Source organism: Gopherus evgoodei, chromosome 1 (assembly GCF_007399415.2).
Source record: "Gopherus evgoodei ecotype Sinaloan lineage chromosome 1, rGopEvg1_v1.p, whole genome shotgun sequence".
In the NCBI taxonomy this organism is placed as follows: domain Eukaryota; kingdom Metazoa; phylum Chordata; order Testudines; family Testudinidae; genus Gopherus; species Gopherus evgoodei.
This window is the reverse complement of record NC_044322.1, coordinates 123719922-123726274: the sequence shown is the minus strand read 5'-3', so window position 1 is coordinate 123726274 and position 6353 is coordinate 123719922.

Sequence of the window (6353 nt, the reverse complement as noted above, 5' to 3'; positions counted from 1 at the left end):
GATGCAAAACAGAGTCTCCAGAGCCCAGGGGAAGGAGAGCAGGAAGTAAAGCCAGGGGCACCCCAAGGAGAAGGTGGGAGACAGAGAGGGGCAAAGCCTTTAGCCCTCTCACCTTACTCCACCTCATTCAGTAACATGTGTCCCCTGGCTAGTAGTGCTACTCCAGCCTCAGAGGTAGAGTGTTGCCGAGCTGACAGATCTCCCCCTTCCCATAAAGAAAGTGCAGCAACAGAGGAGCCCAGGGTGTTAGTGGTGCCAGCTGGCAGGGGCAGCACTGCCTCATCAGTGGGGCTGCCCACATGCTGCCTGTAGGGGAGATACCAACTTAGGATGTGGAGCTGGCTGTGTGGGAGAAGGGATGCTGAGGAGATGGCTGTGTAGGTGCTGGCTCCAGGGGGTGGCAGCTTGGAAACAGCATTGCCCCTGCCAGGCCTTTTTTTTACTTCAGAGCCTGCACAGGCCCCACACAAGAGCCTGAACTCTGTCACCATCTCTTAGTAACACCTGAGGCAGAATGAGGTGGGGCCAGGATGACTCAATCCCGGGCATCTGCTGGAACAAAGGGTCCAGCCTGGCTCCGTGGGGGCACCTGTGCATAGTAGAGTGGATGATGCAGGAAAGTAACAGTCCCACCCACTAATTCAACTTCATGTTTTAGGACTGGATCCAGTAAGGCCCTTCACCATGCCCCCTTGACCCAGCCAGCTCCTCAACAGTTGCTCTACTGTTGTCTCACCTCAGTGGTAGTGTCTGTTCCCCCCTAACCGCTCAACCCCACTCCACACCCCTAGATATCCAGCCCCTAAACTCTACCTCCTGCCCCCTCCATATCAGCCCGTGATTCCCGTTATTTCACAGAGCTGACACAATATGATAAAATTTGGGGAATCATTGGACTATTCAGTCACTTGAGACATTGCAAACCACCTACATCATAGGCTGCAATTCCCACCATCTCTCGTAGATGAAAGGATGCCAACAATTAGACTTTATCCTTGATATCTCAAGTGATATCTCTGATTAGAGTGCACCTAGGGGGCAAAACATCTCAAAGAACTCAAGTTGCGGTAAGGTTACCTTTACTTCTTCAAGCATCTACCCCATGGGTGCTTTACCACAGGAGATTCCCAACCACTAATTCAACAAGGAGGTGGATGCTGAGGAGGCAAGTCCAAGATGGTTTTGAAGGACTGTGACATGAAAGGTAGCATCATCTGGCAAGCAGGTAAGACGATATAATGCATGGCAAAGGTATGAATGGAAGACTAAGCTGCAGTCCTACAAATTTCTGTTATGAGAACATCTTTCACTATAGCTAAAGATGTGAACTAAGCTCCATTTGAGGGTGTTGTCAGAATATTTATAAGGAGTGCTCTATTCCCTGGGCTGGAATATAGTATTTTATCTGTCTGCTTACAGGGGGCTGGCTAGTGGCAGATGTTTGCCAGACTATGCAAGCAGGTGATGATAAAGCCTTGTTGATTTTTCTAGGGCAATTTTCTGTGAAGAGACTCATCCATCTTCTTGTGTAATAGGTTGATAGTATCAAAGGGCAGATCTTGGATGGTACTTTGCACCTCTCTAGGGAAACCTGAAGGTTGTAAACATGCTTGTCTCTCAGGGAAGATTGCACTTCTTTCCCCACTCCAATCCCAATTCCCTGGTGGAGGACTGAGCTAATGAAAGAAATTGACAAACCCACTTGTAAGGTATCATATAAAACCTGGTGACCCACTGGGCATGAATATCATTGTTTGAAGTACGTATGGGTTGTATAAAGAGAATTGTGTGTGCACACACTCTAGTAATATGTTCTTAAAGTATGTTTTGGAGGCAGTGAACAAACAAGCATGCCTTAGATAAAGGAATGTGGATTTACCTGTCTGTGTCAAGGATTGTAAACCATAGATAATGAAATTACATTTACATACAAGGAAAACAAAGCAATTAAGCTAATAAGCAGTAGAGGAAACAGCCTGGTGAGCACATTGGGGACAGCAGAGTCTGAACACCCAAGAAGTATTCCTGGCTCTTGAGGCAATGACAATGGACTTTTGTCTTTTTTTGTTCCCCTTCTATTTCCCAGTCCGCTTATCTATAACTTAGGAGAAAATGGGGACAACACCCTCTGATTCTGTAAATGTTGGCACCTCCTGGGTGGAGGACAGGAGATGATAGTAGCTTGATGTGAGAAACTGCTTTAGGCAAAGAAATTAATTTTAAGCTCCAAAAAGCATGTTGTTTTTATTTTGTTTGTAACCTTTTTCTCATTTATTCTTACAGCGTGTCACTTAAATCTGTGTTCTTTATTAATAAACTTATTTCTGTTTTATTGCAAAACCATTTCAGTGCTGTATATTTATGTATAGGACCTCAGCTAAACTAACAGAGTGGTGTAAGTATGGTATTTTTGGAGGCAGCCAACTTAATTTCTGTGAAGGCCCTGTGAGAAGGGCTGAATGCTACAGCGAGATGATCCTGAGGAACGCAGGAACTGGGGTTCACTGATTGCCTGTCTTAACTTTGCTTTGCAGGTAACTGGGTCTCTCAAGGACTTTCCTGGTGCCGTCTAAGCTCCAGCAAAGCTCTCTTGCTAAGGCAGAGAGGTGTAACCATGGCTCATGGTTTTAGGTTCCCAGAAGAAAGTGTTACACTCTCCGTAAACCAAAAACAGAGGACTGAAAGAAAAAGAAATAAGATAACTAAACAAATAGAGGAAAAACTATAAATCGCTATGTTAAGGAAGTCAGGAAGCTGAGCTGCAGTCAGTTCAGAAGAAACTGGGTGGTGGCCTGTCTTCGCCTCCTTGTGTGAATCATGAACCAGGCTTTGCACAGGCCTGGGCTTACAGACACAGCTTTGTGTTCTCCTGCTGTGCCTGCACCCTCCAGCACGCTCAGCCCTGTCTCTGCCAGCCTTTCTACGGCTCCCCTGAGGAGAAGGGAGTTCATCTCTTGTCGAAGAATCTCATCAGAGTGATCCCTGAAGAGGAACTAGGAAGGTTTGTGGGTAGGAGGCATCAGAAACTCCATCAGATAGCTACCATAAGTAATCTGTAAGACCCATTAATCTATAGCCATGGCCCTCTGTTTTTGGCAAATCGGATAAGGCGGCTTCCATATAGGCTTGATGATCATAATGGCCCCTTCTGGCCTTCAAGTCTGACCTCCTACAATTGCAGGTCACAGAACTTCACCAGCCCTCTCCTGTAATAGACCCATGACCTCTGGCTGAGTTACTAAAGTCCTCGTGTTAGGTAATAAAGCAAGTCCTCACTTACCTCTCCAACACCCGAGGTTGTGCGGAGTTGGAATATGGGCCCACAATTCTGTCAGAGACCAGACACAAATGCGTTGATCAACGGGCACACACTACCCCAAAAGCTTTAGAATAAGTGTGGCCCCTTTATTAGGGGTGGGCATCAATATTTATACACAGAAGTAAACAAAGTGATTAACAAAAGATAATGGTCATGCATAATCAATCAAGATTTTACAGGAAGAGCAAGTTTAACAAGTAAATGCATAGAGATAAAGGCTAATGGCTACTTGAGGAAGGGGGTGTCATGAGTAGTTTGCAGGTCAGTGCTTTGTTCAAAAAAGGTTCAGAAAGGATTATGCAGAGACGGCCAGTCTGGGTGTTTTTTGGCTCCAAAGTTCACCAAAGTTTAGACCCAACATTCCTCCATTTGTAGCTTTGAGATAACTATTAATCAAAAAAGCTACACCCTATTTCAAGATCTCAAGGGCCGCTTGGCAATTTCAGCCTGGGCCAATTCGAAGAGAGTAAGGCTTTTAGCTGAAGTGGGAAAAGAATAAACTGACTTACATGAGTTTATGAGGGAGGGGACACACTGAATACAGCAACACAGTATTATAAGGACTACCATGGCCCCAACAACACCCACCAAGAGGTTTTAACCCACCCAAATCCGGGCAGCCAATTCCATAAGGCTCCCCACCAATCATAAGGTGGCTGGCCAGAGGAGTAGTTTTTAGCCATTTCCCTTAGGTGTTTGGTACGTTGAAAAGTGTCAGAGTAGGTGTCATTTACAAAAACACAGCATTCTTCATTTATGAGGGCGCAAGTTCCTCCCTGGGCTGCTAACATCATATCTAAAGCCATTCTGTTTTGCAAAGCCAACTGGCGCAGCTGGGACATTTCCCCGGCCTGGTTTTCAAATAGGGTTGCAGTTTCATTGGTCAAAGATTCTAATAGTCCCTGTAGACGGATGATAGCACCCTTCAAGCTAGTGTGACCAGCCCACCGCTGCCAGGACAAACCATCACGGAGATTAATATCTCTGTCAGTTTCACGGATGTTACGAACGTGGGGAAAATGAGGGGGGGTGAGGGAGATCCGAGAAGGCGGTGCTAGCCATGCCAAATAACATGACCCTGCCCAATCAGGGGAGAGGAAATAATAAGCCTTGGGCCCGCACACCCAGTATGTTCCATATAATGCGTTTTGGGTATTCCATTTCTCAAAGTAGGAGGTAACCCACCGCCCGTTGTACCACTGTTCCCCTGGTAACGCAGAGGGGTCGTTGTGTGAACTGCAGAGGCACAATTTGGTAGTGTTGTCCTCAAAGGGCAGTGTAGTACTGCTTGAGCAGTTGTAGAAGGCAATTGTGTATCCTTTAACAATTAGTTGGACACCCTCGAGCTCTGAGCAGGGCTTTTTAAAAACTGACTCTGAAAACCTGCCCCTCCATGAAAAAGTTGAAAAGGTTGGATCGGGGTGAGGGATCCACATATGGGATAAGTGGGATGCGCAAGGCTTGAAGCCAAGATTTTTACTAAAGGCGGTGCCATTAAATATATGTTGCATTTACTTGTTCCCACAAAAGTTGACCCTTTTTCTTTAACAAAACACAGTGATCCTGTTTGATTGGTTACCCTGAGATATTTGTTAATTGGCACTTCTGTTTTGTCCCATGTAAGATTGGGTTGGACTGGATCTTTTATTTTAGTCGGTGGCATCCAAGTCATATTAGCAGTGGTTAGGGGAATGGGTGTGAAGGGGAGTCCCTGTGCTGCATTTACTGGAAATTGAGTACATACCCAGCAATCACTTCTATTTCCTAAATACGAGTTTTAACCTCATGGGAATATCTAATAAAAGCATTATCTTCATAAGCAGAAAATAAACTGAAAAAGCATAAAAAACATACAGTTGTCAGAATAAAGGGTCCTCTCATTTTTTTCGAGTTAATTTAAGTCTAATGTCTGAGAGAGGTAAGCTGGTCCACTGGTCGAAGGCAGTGTCCTCAGTGGTGACAAGAGCTGCTGGTCCGTCACTGTGGTCCACTACGGCTGGCTTGACGTGGGAGTGGTGGATCCAAGATTTGCGTCCTTCCAGGAACACTGCAGTCTGGGTTGTCAAAAGAACCTGGTGGGGTCCAGTAAACCTTGGCTGGAGGGTGTCGTCACGAACGAACTTTTTGGCCCAGACGAAGTCCCCTGGTTGGAACGGGTGGATTTGTTCCTCCAGCGGCACGGTCTGGGAAAACTGCGAGGCTTTCCAAAGGGTACGGAGGCGAGCCTGTAGGGAGAGAAACTGACACGCAGTCATATGATCCCCTCCCAATAGTGAAACATCAGCACGTGGTAGCGCCCCGCCTTTGAAAGGGGGGTGTCCATAGAGCAGTTCAAAGGGGGATAATCCCAATGCGTGGGTTGGGCGAGTACGAAGGTGAAACAGGACCAAGGGAAGTACCTGAGGCCACTTTAATCCTGTTTCCTGACAGTATTTAGCCAATGTAAACTTAAGTTCCCTATTCATACGCTCAACTTTCCCGCTAGACTGGGGGTGGTAGGGTGTATGAAAGGAGTGTGAAATGCCCAGTCCTTGTTCTAAATGGCCAAGGACATGACCAGTAAAGTGAGGTCCGCGATCTGAGTCGAGCACAAGAGGGATGCCAAAACGGGGTACAATATCTCTAAGGAGAATCTTCGCCACTGTGGCAGCAGTACAATTAGCAGTAGGAAAAGCTTCGACCCAGGAAGTCAGAGGGCAAACCAAAACAAGGAGGTGCTTTTTTCCAAAAGCCTTTGGCATATTTGCAAAATCAATTTGAAGATGTTGAAATGGAGCAGCAGGCGGAGGTCTTCCACCCTTAATTTTGTTAAGAGGTGGAGCAGGTTCATTACGCTGACATGTGCTGCATGCTTTCACTATTGATAGGCAATAGGGTTGAATGCCTGGAGCATACCAAAAGCGAGCGATAGTGTCCACGAGGGCGTGCGTGCCGTAGTGACCCCCTTTATCATGGTGCCAGCGAACTGCCACAGGGTATGTGGAGCGAGGGAGGCAGGCTCGGCCATCTGGCATAAGCCAGGTCCCTTTGACCA